The following is a 20093-nucleotide window of genomic DNA, read 5'->3' on the forward strand; positions in this document are numbered from 1 at the left end:
TGGTAACAAATATTAATACGTACTGAAATATCAGTAACAGATAATTCAAACAGCATTTTTTAAATGCCGTTTGTGCCCTGTGAGTATGAAAATATCAATGTGGTATTGAGGTTCGACTGTACAATAATGCGAAGAAACATATCCAAGACCAGGAACACTGGTGGCAACATACAGTATGCTGATAATGTTCTTGTGCTGCTTTAATCTTCGACCAAAAGAAAATTTTAAATATGTTTGCGATGACAATGTTGCTGCTGAAATAAGGTATCTTGGTCATTCCAATAACTGTTCATCATGCTTCGGTTGAATGCAGTGTCACTAAATGTTAATGCTGCTGCTTACATACATACTTTTTGGTATTGTACTAGCCTTTGCTAATAGTAATATGTCCATTACATTAAAGCTCTTGATTGAGACTGAGTGTAGTTTTGATTGCACCTCTCCATGAAGGTAAGCAGTAAACTCATCCAGAACCACCATGCGGAACATATTTGTAGTGTATCTCCAATTCAATATTTCTGGTACCTGTGACGAGCGTGAAAGAAGCTTGCGAATACACGTAAAATTTCTGTGCGACTGGTCGCTCGAGGCACTTTGCGTATATTTGCGAGCTTCCTTCACGCTTTGAAAAACACTTCTATGTCGCACATATTGAGCAACAGAAAGCTGTATCGGGAGTTTCTTATGTTACTCTACAATATTCTCATTGACGCCTTTCATCTAATAGTATTTGAGAAGTTGACAAATTAAGACCAAGTATGTAATTAAGCAGAATGCAAAAAAAAATCAGAGTATCTCCAAGAGACTGTGAACAACATTACCTTGGTTCTGCCCAGCTAGGAAACATCTGTATATTTTTAAGCCTTGGCTCAAGTTAAGCGAAACACCTTGTATATTCCTGCTGTGTCTGCTCGGGTGTTTATTTCTCTTCAGAAATTAAAATTATAATTTCATTTAATAATTTTATTTTTAAATGATAACGTTTATTTCTACTTCCTGATTCTTGACTAATCTTGCGTAGTACAGGTACAGTGCTCACGGAATGAAATGCGACGGCGAGCATTTAGTAGAGTAGAACCCTACATATGCGCAATGTACTCGGGAGTACCATGTTGCTAGGAGTCTGGCCAGCAAAGGTTGCGCGGACTCTGATCCAAGTGTGCGTGCCAAAGTTGCGTTGATGTGACACAAACCGCAGCCGGTGGAAACGAAAGCATGTGCATCAGTTAGCCCTAAATTCATGTGCTTCATTCCATGAGCACTGTACGTATAATAACCATGGCCTGACAATTCTTCAAAATGGAGAAGCGGTGTGGGTCATGTGTATCTTGCTCAGACAAAGCCCTGCATTTGGTAGATGCAAATGAATTGCATTCCCGAAATTTTTGTAACACGACAGAATCTGCTACAAGCTTGGACAAAAACTTTTCACGTATTTTTCTATATATTGTTTATATTATTGCTTACCTCGTGTACTTGCTGCAATTTTGTCCAAACATAGTAGCTCGTCATGTGTAACTCTTGTTTTCCATAGCTTGCAACCCAGAATAAATATGTTGACCCACCTGTATTCAACATATGCTTATTCTGGGTTAATTCTCTCTCTTTGCATGCTTGCTATTGATTTTTGCACACAATGTGTACGAAACGGATGGCCTTGTGACAACAGAATGCAATGGTGTTGTTGATGTTTATGGAAACAAATCTGCATCCAGGTTTGTATACACAACACACAAACAGGATCTTGATCCACTGAGAACAGAGAAGTGCTATTTTGTAATGCTCACAGAATCCAGCCCGCAAAGCATATTTATCCTGACAGTAACCTACAATAGTCGCATGTAACGTGCGAATCGGGTGAAAGAATGTAAAGATATCAGCCACGGCAAATAAACAGCGCTTTAATTTACATGAAATGGCAGTCGGATGTTGCAGAATAGCCTTTTCGGCGCAAGCCTGCTTGATTTATGTTTTCAAGGTCAAGCGAACTACATATAAATGGACTCAATAAACAAACATGGGAAGGTTTGTATTGCGCCGTGTACCTTGCCGTGTAAACAACGCATCGCGACGTTGCTCTTGATTAGCAAGTGGCGCAGTCTCGCCCGCCCCCGTCAGCTGCTGCGCGTCGCTGATCCGCCGCGCTCATCGGTTGCGCGATTGCGCCGCCGCACGGCTGCACCAGCTGCCTGCGCAGCGCGTCCAGCAACACTGGCTGCGTTGCCGCCTTATGTGGAGAGGAGGGAGAAAAATTGGGACTCCAATTCAGTAGAGAGAAGTCTGGGGTAATAGTATACAATGCAGAAAGGGGGGAGCCATTGGAAATACAAAGCACTAAGATTGATCATGTTCAAAAATACAAGTATTTGGGCATATGGCTAAACGAGGGCAAAAAGTACTTGGAAGAACAGGAAAAAATCATGATTGAAAAAGTGAAAAGGAACTCGGCTGTAATGAAACACAAGGCACTTTGGAACTATAATAGGTACGAGGTGGTTAGGGGCGTATGGAAAGGGGTTATGGTACCTGGCCTCACATTCGGAAATTCAGTACTGTGCATGAAATCGGAAGTTCAGGCATGCATGGAAACGAGACAGAGAAGTGTAGGCAGGTTGGCCTTAGGAGCACACGGGAACACCCCTAATGAGGGAGTGCAGGGGGACATGGGATGGACGTCATTTGAAGGTAGAGAGGCAATAAGTAAAATAAAATTTGAACAGAGACTCTCAGCACTGGAGGAAAAAAGGTGGGCAGGAAAAGTGTACAAATATCTGTACATGAAAAGTTTGAACACAAAGTGGACACTCCGAACGAGGAAGCTGAGGAATAGATACCTACAGCCGAGGGAGGGGATCCAAAGTGGTTCTAGTGTGGGAAAGGAGGTGAAGGAGACGGAAAGAAAAATGTGGGAAGAAAGAATGCTCGGAAAGCCATCGCTATCAATGTATAGGTCACAAAAACAGGAGATTAAGAGAGAGCTCTTATTTGATAACTCGCGGGGCAGCTCACTATTATTCGAGGCTAGGACGGGGGTTTTGAGGACGAAAACATACAGGGATAAATTTGAAGACGTGGACCTTCGGTGCGCAGCTTGCGGAGCAGAAATGGAGACCACTGAACATATAGTGCTGAGATGCACAGCCCTTCGCCCGACCCAGGCAGAGGGAACAGAGGCAGATATGGAAGGGGCATTAGGTTTTCCCGGGGAACGAGGGCAAATAGATGAGAAAAGAGTGGTAGTAACGAAGGGGAGGCTAGAGGATTGGTGGAGGAAGTCAAGGGATAGATAATAACATAAATCGGGGACAAAATGTTTCCTCTACTGTTTTAGATAGTTATCTTGGGGGGGGGGGGAGGGGAGTAAAAACTAGGTTGGGCAAAAAAAAAGAATAATAATAAAATAGGAGGGGGGGGACAAAAGGCTAGGTGGCGCCAGCCGCCGCCCGTTACAAAGGGTATAGCCGCCATCCATCCATCCATCCATCCATGGCAAGCGTCGGCAGCGCGTCAGGTCGCTTGCCCTTAGCTTGGGTGCCGTTGCCCCACTGAACGTTCACCTGCCGCTCGAGGACAGCCTGTTTGTGATCGCGCGTCCGATCTGCCACACGCAAGGTCGGGCCGCATGCGCGGGGCCTGAAGCCCGCCGGAGACCATGGCCTACCAAGAACCGACGGCGCGGAACCTCAATGGCGGTGCGTCCAACGGTGTGTCGAGTAGCCTGCTCCCGCAGTCGTCGTCCTACCTGTCGGGCGGCTACGGCGGCGGGGGAACGCTGTCAGTGAACCGCACTCCCGTCGATGGTCAGCCGCCGCCGCTCAGCAACGGGCCGTCGTCCGCGGCGCCTGTGGCAGGAGATTCGCGCTTCCCAGCCACACATCCGCTGAGCGGCTCCAAGCACCTCTGCTCCATCTGCGGCGATCGAGCATCTGGCAAGCACTACGGCGTCTACAGCTGCGAAGGCTGCAAGGGCTTCTTCAAGCGCACCGTGCGCAAGGACCTTACGTACGCTTGTCGAGAGGAACGGCGCTGCGTGGTCGACAAGCGGCAGCGGAACCGCTGCCAGTACTGCCGCTACCAGAAATGCCTCGCGTGCGGCATGAAGCGCGAGGCCGTCCAGGAGGAGCGCCAGCGGGCCAAGGACCGCAACGACAACGAGGTAGAGAGCACAAGCGGCGGCGTTTGCGTCGGCGTCAGTGGACCCGGCTCTCCGGATATGCCGCTGGACCGTATCCTCGAAGCTGAGATGCGCGTCGACCAGCCGGCGCCGTCCGTGCTGGCCGCGGACGCGGCCGCGTCGGGCCGCGATCCCGTCAACAGCATGTGTCAGGCCGCCGACCGGCAGCTTCACGAGCTCGTGCAGTGGGCCCGGCGGATTCCGCACTTCGAAGAACTACCCATCGAGGATCGCACGGCTCTGCTAAAAGCCGGCTGGAACGAGCTGCTTATCGCCGCCTTCTCTCACCGCTCTGTGGGCTCGCGAGACGGCATCGTTCTTGCCACGGGCCTGGTGGTGCAGCGGCACAGTGCGCACAGCGCAGGCGTCGGCGACATCTTCGACCGCGTGCTGGCCGAGCTGGTGGCCAAGATGCGCGATATGGATATGGACAAGACTGAACTCGGCTGCCTGCGCGCCGTTGTGCTCTTCAATCCAGACGCCAAGGGACTCCGCAACATCGCCAGAGTCGAGGCGCTCCGCGAGAAGGTGTACGCTGCCCTCGAGGAACACTGCCGGCGCCACCATCCGGACCAGCCGGGCCGCTTTGGTAAGCTGCTGCTGCGGCTGCCCGCGCTGCGCAGCATCGGCCTCAAGTGCCTCGAGCACCTCTTTTTCTTCAAGCTCATCGGAGACACTCCCATCGACAGCTTTCTGCTCAAGATGCTCGAGGCACCGGCCGATCCCTAGCCGTCGATCTTGAAAGGGTTGTTGCCGTCACAAGGTTCGCGACTGCAACATCGCCATCAATAGAATACATAGGGTCTGTTCGATTCGCCTGCACCACTGTGAACCAGTTCACGGAGGTTCACTAGAAGTTCAGAAACTGTGCAGCTCCATGCCGGAGGTGCAGGCCCAGCGAAACACTCGAAACGAATGCAAAGGTAGAGACGCGGTGTAGGCGTTATGCTGTTAGACTAATGTGCACGGAGTGCGTAAGTTTGAGAGGTCCTGAACTGCAGGTGTGATCGGTTTCTGGGGCGAAAATACCCACCACAGTTGCGTAGACACATCAGATGTGCGTAAGCAGGGTTTTAATGGTGCTCGCGCCCGTGTGCTGCGTCGTCTGCTGCGCCGCTGCTTCGCACCTGTACGCCTGCACCAAGTCGGCACCGACAGTGGAGCGGGTGCAGCAAAATCATGAACCAGCCTTGTACCTTTCCTGAACCTTTTGAAACGAACGACTTGGTTCTGCGGGCGCCATTGCTGCACCACTGAAACGAATGGCAGGGTGCAGCACCTCGCGAACTGGTTCAAGTGGTGCAGGCGAATCGAGCGTACCCATAATGTCTGCAGTGCCACGGCTGTTGCAGTTGTCATGTTTGCAGACTCGAGTCACTGGGGAATGTTTTGTGTGATGCTTTCGACCTCAGTGCGCCAGGATACGTTTGTTGCTCTGCACACAGCAGTGTGCTGGTAAATAGCTGCTGTGTGATTTTGAATGCCGTTTTGGGAGGCGAATGGACAACAATCATTGTGTATCCATGCTTTAGCTCGTACTGTAGTTTGTTCAAGGTTTCTTCTAAATACGTGAGGCACAGCTGAGTGCAAGCTTGCATGGCGAAGCGCCTCTTTTGCTGTTTGCTGAGCTAAGTGTTGTGGCAGTTACTGTACTATAAGCTTATGACAGCAGCACCTTGGAAACGTTTCCCGGTACCTCTGCCACATGCCTTTCACCACCCTCACTGAGGAGGAAGGATTTTTTGCCATCTTGCCAAGAACTGTGTTCCGGATCCTTTGCCATTATTGTCTGTTCCATGTTGGTGGTCACTGTTTGAACATATTTAACGTGCTGGTTCGTTACGGAGCACTTGTATGTTTCATGATAATGTGTGAGTGTAGTATATTGAATGCTGCTAAGATTTGAGGTGCCTTTTCCATAGCCCTACAATTTGCCATGTTGAAAAAAATTTATTGTTGCGCATCCTGTTCTAATTAGCTTGATTACCATAATTGTGCTTGCAGAATAGCCAGGTGTCCTATGGTCTTTCAGCATTGCAGTCTACTTGAACCAATGTGCCATATAGTCATTCTGATATTTTGAAAACCTATGGGTTTGCTTCTTGCTGAAACAAAAACACTTAAATTTATTCCTTATTATAGCCAAACACAAGGGTGGCTAGAATCACGTTAACACACATTTTATTTTTGGTGCTGAAACTTCACTTGTGTGTTTGTGCTAGTGCATGCACGAAAATGGCAGGCTACTGCTGCTGCAGAATCCAATAGTGGCATCATCCACAGCCAAGTGCTGCTACAAGCACACAACATTTTATGGTGATCTAACTAGCTTAATCACTTTCGAATGTTGAGTGGCCTAAGGACAGATAGCTTTATTTCATTTAAGCCGCTGATTTCCAAAGTTGTAATTGGCTCTTAGCATTTAAGCTTTGACGCTTGTCGAGAACTTTTATCATTGGTATGCAACACATCAAGGGTTACCTACACTGCATGATAGCTTTCGTAATAGACCTGTGGACTTTTAGCTGGCCCGTTGCTTTAAAAAAAAGTTGCTTTAGCTTTAGGAAAGCATATTAGTGGTGAAGGAAAATATTGTTTTGCCCGTTTTGGGTTTTTTGACTCTGCATTTCATTATGTCAAATGCAAAGTGTGTGTTTCACCAATGAAGTGTTCTGTAGATATAAGTTTAAGATCCTGTGATTTAGATGGTACTCATTGGCATTCATGCAGTAGTTGCATTAATGGTACACTTTCAAACTGCAGATGAGTCAAGTATACATGAATTTTTTGTCAGTGTCAATGTTTTTTTAGTGTGAGGTACGAAAAATATTTGTAATAAGAAGTATAAAATTCCTTGCAGTGAACAGTGTAAACATGTTCATGCTTTGTTTGTGTACAAAACACTGTTTTATAATGTTTGCAGAAGTCTTAGCAATTGTACTTGGGCTGTCTCTAGCGGTCTGATAGTTATGAATGCATACTTTTGCTGTGCTGACATGTCACCCTGTTAGGTACAGGTTTTTGCCGTTGTTTTTATAATCGTTGAAGATGGACTTGCATGAGAGCTGTGCATTTATATATGGTACAGCTCTTGTAATAGGTGGTTGAAGCAAAAAAAAAAAAATTGACTACAATAATTTTGTATGCATCGGCGTCGCCACATCTTGTCTGTTCAACACTAAAGCTGAGTTTGACAATTCAGTTCTGTAAAAAAAAATTATCCGACGATTACGATACTCCCTAATGCGAAATTTGAGCGCAGCTCTATACGTGTTTCCATTTCGCGATATTTTGAAGCAAAGAATTTGAGAGAGACATGTAGCAGAGCCGGTAATGGTCGAAAATCTGATCTGCGGATCAAGCGAGCCGGCGTTTATACATGACTCGTCAAAGGTTCCAGTGTGATCGCTGGTGCCGCATGGCTTCCAGAAAGTACTATACAATTCGCATAGCGCATACAATCAGATTAAGAAACAATCTCACGCAATAACAACCAAAACAAGCGCGAACGAGACCGACCCAACAGAACCAAACAGGCGCGGGCGAGAGCTTTGGCGCGAGCAGACGATAGTACGAAACGAGCGGATCGGCTGAGACCAGACACGAGTGCGCATCGAGCCGTAAGGAGGGTCCGCATCACACCAGCATCGCGCGCGCACGTCACTGAAGGGGCCGCTCTCATTGGTCTCCGCCATTCGCGGCTCGCGTCCTTCGTCTCCCACTCCAGCGAAGGGGGGCGGAGCTGGTTACGAGGCCGACAACGACGATGCGAAACCCAGGAACGGACGCCAAAGAGCTGCGCTCTAAAATTGGCAACGTGGACGAAGTTTCGTGAAATGGAAGAAGTGTCATCCGTGTGAGGGTAGCATGAAGCTGAATAGGAAACCGACATGGTTTTCTCAAGAAAGTTTTGCAGTTGAATAATTCATCCTGGAATTGTGATGGAGCCCAGGACCAGTGCTCCTCTGGGGTGATAAGGAGGCTAGTAGATTGCAGAGTGAGGCTGAATTAATTGACAGCTCGAAGCACAGGGCCAGTAATGACAAATCAGTTCTGTGGTTTGCTTTGCGACTTTGTTCTGCTGCTGGGTGGATGGCAATTTTTCCCTTTCGTGAGGCTGTAATTATGAAATGTCACCAATTTGAGAACACCAGTAGTGTATCTTAAGGAGGTATGTTTTTGCCTGTGTTTTATTTTAAGAGGACATGTAAAAATAGATAGAGATTTTATTTAAAGATTATGGGAGCAATGTGCAGTTTGGCAACACAGTTTGTCTTCTGTAAGCAAATTTTCTGCTTCCTCCTAAATGATTACCAAGCATGTGTGCTTATGGCATCTTTGTTTGAATTCTTGGTTTTGCTCTTTTGGGATGAATCAGTGTGTAGCCTAAAAGAAGGGTCATCTTACTCCTTCTTTACTGCAACCTGCTGTTTCTGAGCCCTTTTGTCGTGGAGATGCACTTCATTGACAACACTTCACGTTCAAGCAGCAGTGCATCATTCATTGTTGTAGTGATCATAGAGCATCACAATATTTCCTTTACTTGCTGTACATTAAAAAGAAATGTTTAGTGTTATCGTGATGGTGAGCCATCACACTATTTAGTGCGCTTTACGTTCTCCCTTGTATGGCAATATTGTGCAGGTGAGAAAAATTTTAAATGTTTTTATGTTGTCCCAAAGCACCACAATTTCAGCACACTCAAGTCCCAGTCACGTGAATCTAATGGAAATAAAGGAGACTGATATGCTAATAAAATGTGTGTGAGGATGGAGAACATCTCATCCACCATATTTTCTTTTCTCTCCTCTGTATACCCAATTTACTGCCAGTGTTCACAGGCACAAAACGATGCCTGCCAGGCATTGACTGTAGTGGCCATCAGCTAACAGTTTGTTGATATGCAGGTATAACTGCATTTCATACGAGGCCCACACCGATTAGCATTGGAGTAATGATGGGTAGGGCCCTTTTCCATTGAAGGTGTCTCGCAACACGACTGTGTTGCTGTGACAAGAAGTTGTGTACTTTTGGTGGAGTTTCTTTAGGCATTTGGTAATTTACTATGGCTGTGCCTCTTACTTTCTTTGGTAAGCTCAAAAAGGCTTTTCGGTTGGAGGGGAGACACTGCTGGCATGAATGTAGGTGTTTATTAAGTATGTATAGACCATGTTTAGTATACAGGCTGTGCTAGGTCAAACTAATGCTTTGTCTCCGCCCTTGCCTTTAAATGTGGCTGAACTAATGTAGCAGGCCCAGCCTCCTCTTTCCTCGTATTGCCTCTCTTTTAGTGGAGTACTGACAGAAATTTTTTGTCTCGTTTTCATTGCGTTGTTGCATAGCTGCCAATGCAGCAATTAGGCTATGGAGCCTGAATTTCCCGAGAGCTCAACAAATAATTACGCTGTCTTTTACTGTCTAGCAGCTGCCAAACATGCAGCATATGATACGCGAGCTTTCGATAAAGACAAAGTGCCTCCTCTTCTCGTGACCATTTGCCATGGGTTGCATGCCCCGGTTCAAGGCAGGAACCAGGGCCGAGGGCGTGCTACCGCCGTGGCTGAGCTCTCTAGAGATGCAGTGCAGATTTCCGAGGCCAGACATTGACCATTTCTCGGCCGACGTGCACATTATTTGTGACCCATCTCACTCATTTGCCGGCTAACGCCACAGATGCGACCAGTTCAATGCATGTGCCAAGTGCAGTGCTCGGACGTGAAAAAAATAGACTTGTAACATTGTCAAAACCTGTTGTGGTGGTCTTATTGTACCAGATACAAGTGACATGTACACACACACAAACCAAGTCCATGCTGCCAGTAACCGAGTTCACTCGGCACTCGATGGGACAACTGGGGAGGGAGGGCATTTCCCCATGTGTTTCCAAGAGAAGTGAACAGTTAGGCAGGCCAGTTTGACAGCTTTCGGCAACACGATCATTGTATCGCTTTCAACCACTGCACCAGGTTGACTGGCAGGCTCTTAAATTTGTGATACCAGGTAACCACCACTTGTGCTTTTTTGGGATGTGATGAGTCTCCTATTCCATCCAAAGCTGCACTGTGCTTGGTGCACATCTTGAATGGGTTGTATAAACGGTCCTGTCATTAATTATATGTGGCACTCTTGAGGAATTGATGTTTTGCACCCTAATTATGGAGTTGACAGCTAGCTAAAAAAGCAAGAAAATGCGGGATGAAGTTTGTGTATTGGTACTCCTTTAAGAGTTAGATGCAACTGTAACACCCCTCCCGCCCTGCCCAACAGATATAAATTTGGCTAAGACTGTGCTTTTAGTCGAGTACGTGTGCTACTTAGATAAAGGTGGCCTGTCTTTCATGAGTTTGGAATGCAAGGGTGCTCTGATGGAGGAATTTCGGTCTGCTTTGGAAATCTAGTGCGTGGTGAAAGGTCATGCATGTTCTCTCTTCTCTGGCGTCCTCCATGATGATTGTACTATAGTCTACAGTGTTTATCAGTCGACATTGTTGGTGTCTGTGCATAGGATATGCTGTTTGTAACTTGGGGCTTCAGAGTACATTGACTGTCTAGGCCTGTAGTTTGTAGCATTTTTTCCTTGTTTAATTCTTTTCTGACTGTCACCGGCTCGTACTTGACCATGTGGATGCTATCACTGAAGTCAGCTTCTCAACACAACACATTGAAAAAACCTGGCCATGGCGGCCGCATTTTGGTGGGGGCAAAATGTAAAGACGCCGGTGTCCTGCACGTTGGGGGTCCATTAAAGATCCCCTGCTGGTCAAAATTAACCAGGAGTCCCTCACTACGGCTTGCCTCGTAATCAAATTATGGTTCTGGCATGTAAAACCCCAGAATTTATTCATTCGCATTGAAAAGAATAGGATCGATGGAAAACAACTTTACAAGTTAGGCTCATGAATTGCTCTTCATTCTATAAAGTGTACGCACACATGTCCATAAAGGTCTTTGGAATGCCGAGACTATGAAAAAGCTCGAACACTTTGTCACCTAAGTGTTAAGGAGGCTTAGGTGTAGCCTGTGTTCAGGAAGCTAGGTGCACTACATAGGCCCTGCACGCAAATGCAGAATGTGCTTGTCACTTCTAGACTTGTGCTCGGGCACAAAGCATTTGAGCACCCTTTGCAGTTACCATAATCCAAACATTTTTTTGTAGACCTTCGTGTACAGGATGGAAAATTTAATTGATTGGTAGCTAAGAAAGGTTGCTCTGCAAGTTTCAAGAGTGAAGTTTAGAAACAGCAGAATATGAGGAAAAAGAATACGCTCAAAGTTGTCTTGTGGCTAAGCGTGCAGCCTGGGGTTGCTACGTCACTGCAGGAATTCGGACATCACAAGGGCCATCGCATTTAGCATGGAATTGCACGTTGCAGTGAGGCCGCCCCTATTGCGACACGCGCACTAGGAGCAGATTGCTCTTCCTAATTTTAGGTACTATGGCTAGGTTTTCATGGTCCACAACCTTTTGGCCCTGATAGTGCATGATGCATACGTGCCAACTTGCTAAAATCTGATAGACACAACAATAAAGGGAGGCGGAAGGAGGGAATAATAAATTTTTAAAATATTTGCCCCGAGAGAAAGAGAAAGGTTTAATGATACGAAATGCAGAAAGGTTGGCGTGAGTTTGCCCTGAACACACACACACACACCTTATCTGGGATACATATGCACTTCATTAACAATAATTTACATTTAGACAGAGCACACAAGCAGTGGAAAAATTGGAAAAGCAGAGACTTAAGAACAACACATTGTTCTTAGACTACGGTGTCTTTTTCAGTGTCTTTGCTTTTGCTGGTTTTACCTGGCTCAGGAACCTGTTTGAATAAACTTGCTTTAAAGCAAGTATCCCTGTCATGTCATTTCACTGCCTACTTAGGGTATTGTCAGATATTGAGTAGTGAAACTTTTAATGCGAGAGCATTAAGGAGCCCGTGTGTCAGAAAATCTGGTGTCCCGCGTCAGACGTTGCCTCGGCAAAAAGAATTTCGAAACGAATTCCGAACCATGTGTACCCAACCACTTCTGTACCACCAAAGTTGCTCATAACTTGTCTTTCATTCTTTACAACGTTATTCCTCGGAATTTTGAGAATGGCAGCCCACGAACAGATGTAATGGAAAACAACACCGACAGCGCATTTCCTATACATTAGCTCTTCTCAGACTGAAATACTAAAAGTGCGAAACAATAGCAGGGGATCAACCCACGCAAGAGGCCTTGTTTCTACCAGAAAGCTCACCTTCATGCATAGGGTTCGCAGCCAGCGTTTCCCGGTAAACGTTACAGTTACATAAGCTGCAGTTGCCGGAAAGCATTAAAAGCAGTAAGGGTCTTTGAACGCTATCACATTCGACTGTTAAAGGTGAAGCTTAAGCGTCCTCCAATTTTTCCGCATGGCTTGACACGACATTCGCGAAATTGTAGGAGCAGCCCAGATTCATAAGCATTACAAAAATTTGGGAGAGTTGGTAGGTATGGTGATGTGAATGCACGGCTGCTAGGCTGTAGCTGTTACATTTTAGTCAACTCAGTTCAGGTGCAGACAGGGTGCCTTCTGCTCCCACCATTCACAGTCGCCTGGGACATAACAGGCTGTCAACAGTTTGTGTTGCATCTCTTCTTTTTGATGTGAAACATTGCAGTTGGTTATCAGTTTGGAGGTCGATGTGACCCTGAATGCAGGATGTGAATGTAGACCTATAAAATGTTGCTCATTTAGTTTTTTTTTTAAATGTTAGAAGTGAGAAATAATGTGTTCCAGTTTGTTCAGATTGTTCACATGAGCTGATGCAATCAAATTCTGTGGTTGCATGAAACATGTGTAAGCCTTCACCGTGGCGGATCAAGATTTAAATGAGCATGTCAAACGAATGCTTTGTTTACAACATTAAATAAAGAAACACCGTCAACGTAACTTGAGATAATATGTGACAAGTGAAGCTTTGAGATGTGGACAAATTTACAATGTGGCAACAGCTGAGATATACACAAGCGTGTTCCAACTGATTTTATTGTCACGGTCACTTATTCTTGTTTTCAAAATCCTACTTCAAAAGTAAAATTTGGAGGTCAGACCTTGTACGTGCTTTTCATGTCTTGCCTTTGTCGTTGCTGTACAGCAGGGAGACTATTCCCACTTGCTATTTCGGACTTGTCATTTTTGGCAAGTCAACTGTAAAATTTTTTGGCAGCTTGTCTCAATTTCATGTTTGTTCTTCGTTATGCTATTTCATGTATCAAATGTATTAATTGGATGCTTATTCCTGCTTCAGAAGCTTTATTGCTTCCTAGAATATCCACATGATTAGCATGAGCACAGGCATCAGCCATCACTTACTAACTTTATTTAGTATGCAAAAGAAAGAACTAAAGGCTATAACTATTGTTGCTTCATACAAGGTAGTGTTCTAATCGATAATGCCACCCAGTCTCTGACTATTTATTCTAGTGTTCTTAATATACAGGGATATTCCAGGCAGAGAATACCAGCTTACTTCAATCAAGCAGTATTTTAAAAGCAAACTGTTAAAACAAAATATTCTGCCTGTTGCAGGCTATTTCCAGACATAATGTCCATGAAATTGGGCTTGTTGTGTGGTGGCTATGCACCTGTTTTTCGTAATTTGCCTGGCAAACTTTTATTTAGTGTGTTTTACCAACTTGCTCGAACCAGCACCCTCTTCAAACGTGACCCATGCATTCCCATTGTTCTGCGTTTCACCTGCTCAGCTACAGCTATCCACTGCAGAACTGCTGCTTCCCTTGTGTGTGTGTGCTTATCATTTGAAATTCCCTACTTGCTCGCCTACATAAGCCGTGACATCTGCTGACAGCTGTGGTTCATCGGCTTTCCTTGGTGCGCTTATGCCTGTGGCTGATTAGCATTTGAGCTGAATGTCAACTGTTTTTATTGTGAGCTTTACTTCCGTCTTCATTGACATTTGAGTCAAACGCCAGGTGTACTTTTGCAAGCCTCCCTTTTGTCATTTCGATGGCCTTGCCGTCAGGCAGGGCTGCTTAAGCTGTGGCACATTGTAGATGTGCCTTCGGTAGTGACGTAGCTTGAAGAAAGAAACAGCTGAGTGGCCCATTGCTCTGACGGGCAGACTCCAGGCAATGTTAGAGTAGACTGCGATGATCGATTGTGCCATGACCTTTCTGTAGAAAAAGGTCACCCATCTTTAAGGGGCCGGAGCAGCATTGGAAGTATGCAGAGCTGAAGTAACTGCTCACGTTTCAGTGCACTGGACAGCATGATGTTGCTTATCGCAATGTGGCTGGCCAGCACTGTGCTTGTTTGAGATACGCCCAAGTTGTGTGATTAGGCACACCAGTCTTACAGCAGACATGCATTGATAGCCAGAAAACAAATACATAAAAGGGGGAAAAACGGTGGCCGGCTTTTCGTAATGCTGCAGTTTAATGGTCTGCTTTTTCACGTTAGCATTGCACAAATTTGATGCTTTGAGTAGCCTCAAGGGTTATGGCAGTTATGGCATTCTGCTGCCGAGTTCAACGTTGTGGGTTTGATTCCCTGCCATGGTGGCTGCATTCCAGAGAGGGTGGAAAACAAAAAATGCTTGCATACGTAGCTTTAGGGGCACGCAAAAGAACATCGCACGGTTAAATTAGACAAGGAGGCTTCTATTACGGTATTTCTTGCCTCCCTGTGCATAACTTTGAAAAAAAAAATTACGCAAAATCTTTTAGGTTTTCTATTCTTCCGTGGTGCTGGACCAAGGAACAATGCACAGGTGTTCCATTGTGTGGAAATTGGATTTTGTCTCCATAAAATTCTTTTTAGCCATCACGTACGTTACAGAAGTGGGCACAGTTCCCGCTTTTCGCATGCAGCAAATATTTATGGAAAGGAGAGTAGACGATCAATAGGTAAATCATAGTTACCTTATGACATTGGGCCCAGGAAATGCATTTTGAGTGTGGGGGCAGGAGCCGGGGCTCATTTAACTTACTATATTTTTTGTTATTGTGAAACCAAAGCCTAATTTACTGTGTTAGAGGGGGATCAACCATTAGGTTTTGGGAGCAGTGCCTCCCTGCAATGAAACCTGTAGAAGCGCTTGTACCCCCCCCCCCCCCCCCCCCCGCCTCTGCCTTATGTAAAAGCATTACACCAGCTCAAGAAATCTACTAGAGCTTAGCTGCTTAGCAAGCACAATTTCTGGCTGTGCCTCAAAGTAGTCCATGCTGCCAGTAGTCCTGGCTTGTGATGGATGTTTAAATCTCTTGGAAATATGCCCAAAACATTGTTACTTATTTTTGTGCTTAGTTTGTGCCACAGATATAGCCTAATGTTGAAATTCTCATTTTTTTCTTGCCAAATGTTTCTTGCATCATATTCTTGTGACTGTTTGTGCTGATGTAGTGTGTGAGACGTTATGTCAGTCTGTATTGAAACACTATTTCGCAATGCTGAGCTTGCAACTGTGTAAGCAGGGGTACTCGGTTCGGAGCACGCGTTCGGTTATACTGTGTGCAATTGGCCTAAGCTGCGCCAACTTCACGCCATCGGCCTTGGCCGTGCCGACTTTGGCTGCCGAATTTGGTGCGGCCTAAGCCGATTGCTTGTGGCCTAACCAAATACGTGCTCTGAACAATGATCCCTGATCGCGCCCCAGGTGAATGCCCTGCCCGTTTCTTTTCCAGCAGCTGAAGAGAAAGACTGCAGGCTCTCAACATCCACATTATTTTTAATTCAAGCATTTTGCCCTGCAACACATGAGGTTGTTTAAGTAAAAGCATGAGTTAAGTCCCTTCTCATGCATGAAACTAAGCAGTGACTTATTGAACTTATTGTCAATGCGTGGTATTTGCATAAATTGAACTGTTTGCTCAATGTATTGTGGAGACAGATGTGCTGTCAGCGATGATCTTCTGCTCTTGTTTAGCTACTAGAGACTGCACTTTCTGGTTAGAAGTGAATTTCAGGTGAGAAAGGGAACTCTTAGCATGTGCATGGTGCTAACGATGTTACCACAAAACCAGTGTTTTTGCTTGGAAAGAGCCTTGCGAAAGTCAATGCTATTCACAAGTTCGCCACTGTGAAACATGATTGTTGCTGCCGCTGCTGTTGCTATGAGGCCATCGAGCTGAGGCAGCCAGGAAACTTGTATAAGCATTTCCTGTACTCACAGTTTCACAGTCGATGAGTATTGACATGTATGCTGCATCTTTGCTGGGCAGCACAACATTGATCGTGCCAGCTAATACTTATTTGCATACATGCCATGTGTCCTAGCTAAGATTACCAAGCCACTCCAACGAAAAAAGAAGAGAAGAAAGGTGGTTGAAGATAAAATCGTAAAACCTAATGTGTTCGGTTGTCAGGCCTCTGATGACCGAACAGCGCGGGTCTTAAAATTGTATCTTGCATCTTATTTTTAAAACATATTTTCGTTGAAGACCTTGGCTAGCTTTAGCTGGGACATCCTACATAAAAGCTCCTGAAATAATTATGCAGCATACATTGGAAGCTTTCCAGGAAACATTAAAGGCTTTACTCAACTGGCCGATTCTCCTGCTCCTTTCTGTCCCTCTCCCCATCTTGCTCAAATACTGCAGTTATCTGAGCTTTCTCGTACTGGGAATAGAGAAGTGGAGACCGTCTGTTCTTGACATATGAAGGATACCCATGTCTGTGGAGTGAGTAACTCTGTCTTTTGTGGTGCATCTCCATGCTTATGCTTTTGCTTCAATGCACACCTTGGTGTACTTGCTTTCAGAGGGAGAGGTTCAATGAGGATTGATGCAAGGTCAGCGTAATCCTCCTAATCCATTTTTAATGTCCCCTGTGTGCGCATCTGTGTTGTGGGCTGGCTTTTCCATCTGCACACCTGCCCATTGTTACTGTTCATGTGTGCGGAGCGTGACAGCAGTAACTCTGTTAATTAAAGGACAAATGCATGAGAGAGTTGTGGATTCATGGCTAGTTTAAGCAGTGCGACACGACAAGGACAGAGGAGGGGAGGATAGACAGAATAATGTGCTGCCTCCCATGAGCATGTCCTATCGGTTCTGTCCTTCTTTGTTCTTGTATGTACGCGTCGTCTAAATTAGCTATGTTGTTGAGCTGCCGGAGTTCTTTCGTGCCTGAACGATCCCCAAGGTAACTGTTTTTGGGGATCATAAAGGGTCGGGGAGTAGGGGAACTATACGTTTGCAAGAGGAGCCTCACTTGAATTTTTACCCTGCTGCTGACTGTTGTTACCGTAGCTGTCATCTAAAATAGTGATGCTGAGATTTCTTCAGAGGAGTTACAAAAGTGCTTTGTTTGTTGTTGGCAAGAGCAAGAGATTCTTTCTGGATCCTTCAGCCACCATTTTTTGTCTCTAGAAGTAAGCTTGTTTTGAGGACTGACACTTCTATTATAGCAAGTGCCGTGAAATGTGGATATACATGAAATACTGTTTGGAAAACTGTTGGATTGTGTGTTCCAAGCAGCTGTAGTGTGTTGGTGTTGGTAGCGATTGTGGACTGTTCAAGTGGCTGCCAATAAACTGGTCGAAAGCATGGCTGACTCTGCTTGCTCTGGAGAGTTTTGCTTTGCTATGGACAAGGACCTGGGTTTCACTATATGCTCGTTTTTGGAATTGCCGCAGAGTTACTGCCAATTGTAAGCACATGGCTGAAACACCATGAAGTGAGTTGCTGCTACAAGAAAGCAAGTGCAATAAGTTGAACACTTTCGAGACAAGTGGCAAGTTCATTATGAAAGCAGGAATGTTACAAATAGCGGCAGCAACATTATATGACAAGTTTGAACAAAGTGATTTTGTTGCACACAGACTGAAGTTAATTTTTATGCAGACAATTGCCCCAAGTAATAATTTATTCATTCATATCACACTGCAGGCCTTGTGGTCCAAGCAGGAGGGGGCAAGGCACATGATAAATATGCAATAGAAAAGGCTGGAACACTAATATAACATTTCAGGATAGAAAATGATACCTTAAGAAAACGAAAGCAGCACAAAGCAACAATTTTACCTAGAATTAACTATTGAGAACGCAAGTTTCAAGTGATTCTACAATGTGATTATGAAAGGGTATGGCATTCCATTACATTAACATTCTGGGAAAAAGAAGAAAACTAAATGAGGCAAACTTGCTTCGCACGGCAAGGAGAGAAAGCAAGAGGGTAAGAATGATGGGTTTTTCAGGATGCAGGAATAGTGATGTATGGGCTAGCACCTATAGAAAGTTTATGGCTTATTAATGAGTGAAGGAATTTCAGTTGCAGTATCTTTTACCTCGTTTTAAGCATGTGAAATCTATTAGTGCACAATAACTCGGGTTACAGACTCTTAACGGCCATATTTCGAAAAAAATATAACGAACAGCTTGTCTCTGTATTCTCCCAAGGCCATTCGTATTAGTTTGAACGGATCCCAGATAACGCAAGAATGTTCCAGTTTGGACCGAATAAAGGTGGTATAGGCTAATGACTTCAAGGGATGTGTGTTTAAGCTTATGGTGTAGTAGACAGAGTTCTCTAAAAGCAGAAGAGGCGGTGTTGGTAATATGGCTATTACACTGTAAAAGTACTAAAAGTTGGGCAAGTTGGTAGTTGTTTCATTGCTTGTGTGTTACCTTTGCCTTGTGTCCTCGTTTGATGTGTGTGTGCTGCAGTTTCATAATGAATGGCTATAACAGTTCAGGTTGTTAAGTGTGTAATTCCGAGATACTTGTATTCCTTGACTTCAGTCAAGGGGTCCGGACTAGCGAAGTAAGGAAACATCAGAGGTTTTTTTTTTTCTGAGTTATACATAGGAGCACAAATATATCAGAGTTGAGCTTGATCCCTATTTGTTGCTCCACTCAAAGAATATTGCTCAAGGCTAAATTAAGTGCTAGTTGATCATTAGCCACATTAATGTCCTTTAAAATGATACAATTGTTGGCAAAAAAGGTGGATATTAATGGGGGCATCTATTACGTGTACTATGTCGTTACAATAAGAAAAAGTACTGGGCCAATCATGCTGCCTCAAATACACAAAATCATACATAAGCGCAGGTACCATCAGCACAAATCTAAATGCAAACAATTCTGAATGTACTCAAATGTGTCGTTCCATTCCACGTCCACCTGAAATAGTACGCTTGGGACCACTCCACGCTTAGAAGCAGGCTACAGAACGATTGACACCACATTCTTGCTTATTTACGTGTCGCAGCCATTCTGATCAGTTATTTCCAGTCCGCGGTTCAATGTATGCCGATGGTACACCGAGAGGGGGTGGGAGCCCAAGCTCCGGCTTCAATGGCTATTATTCCTTACTGTGTCCAGTAGTTATGAGGCAGGAAATACGGTCACCGTCTCTTATTCGATAAGCCTTTTATGCTCAGAGGTGTTCACTTCATGACGGCAGAGAAGAAGCCGGGCTAGAAGGGAGCGCTAGCACGAAGGCGTTTGCAGATAGCAGTGCTGACTTACGTCTGTGCCAAATGGGATGTAGTAAAACTCATACTGAACATGCGTTTGCATTAAATTTCGGCTTTACTTGTCCAGCTTGTGCACTGGTGTACTAACAACAGTGGTGCCACTGCTCAAGAGGTGGAACTTGCTGGGCCGCGATGAAGCTGAGACCATTTCTAGACTTACCAGCGCTAAACAACGCTGAAGTGAGGCATTTTGTTTCAGGGAAACTAACAGGGAATGTAAGTGCTTGAATTGCAGCCCTGAGACGTGGGTTGTTTGGTGCAGCATTTGAGTTGGTATTGCGAGAAGAAGTCTGCAACTCCTTTTCTGAACAGACTTGAAACAGTGTGCATATGTAGCATAGATGATTTGCAGTGACATTATTATGCCACCATCCTAGTGTACTAGCATGTCGAGAAGCTGCATAAACAAGAAAAAGTGACAGCACCACAGCACAACAGGCGCATCTTTC

General features: G+C 45.1%; 1 pseudogene; it reads left to right on the top strand.

Moving 5' to 3' along the window:
* The first annotated feature begins 3468 nt into the window (after positions 1 to 3468).
* LOC135901304 (retinoic acid receptor RXR-alpha-B pseudogene) lies at positions 3469 to 12025 on the top strand (annotated as a pseudogene).
* Positions 12026 to 20093: the final 8068 nt, after the last annotated feature.

Source organism: Dermacentor albipictus, chromosome 3 (genome assembly GCF_038994185.2).
Source record: "Dermacentor albipictus isolate Rhodes 1998 colony chromosome 3, USDA_Dalb.pri_finalv2, whole genome shotgun sequence".
Lineage (NCBI taxonomy): Eukaryota > Metazoa > Arthropoda > Arachnida > Ixodida > Ixodidae > Dermacentor > Dermacentor albipictus.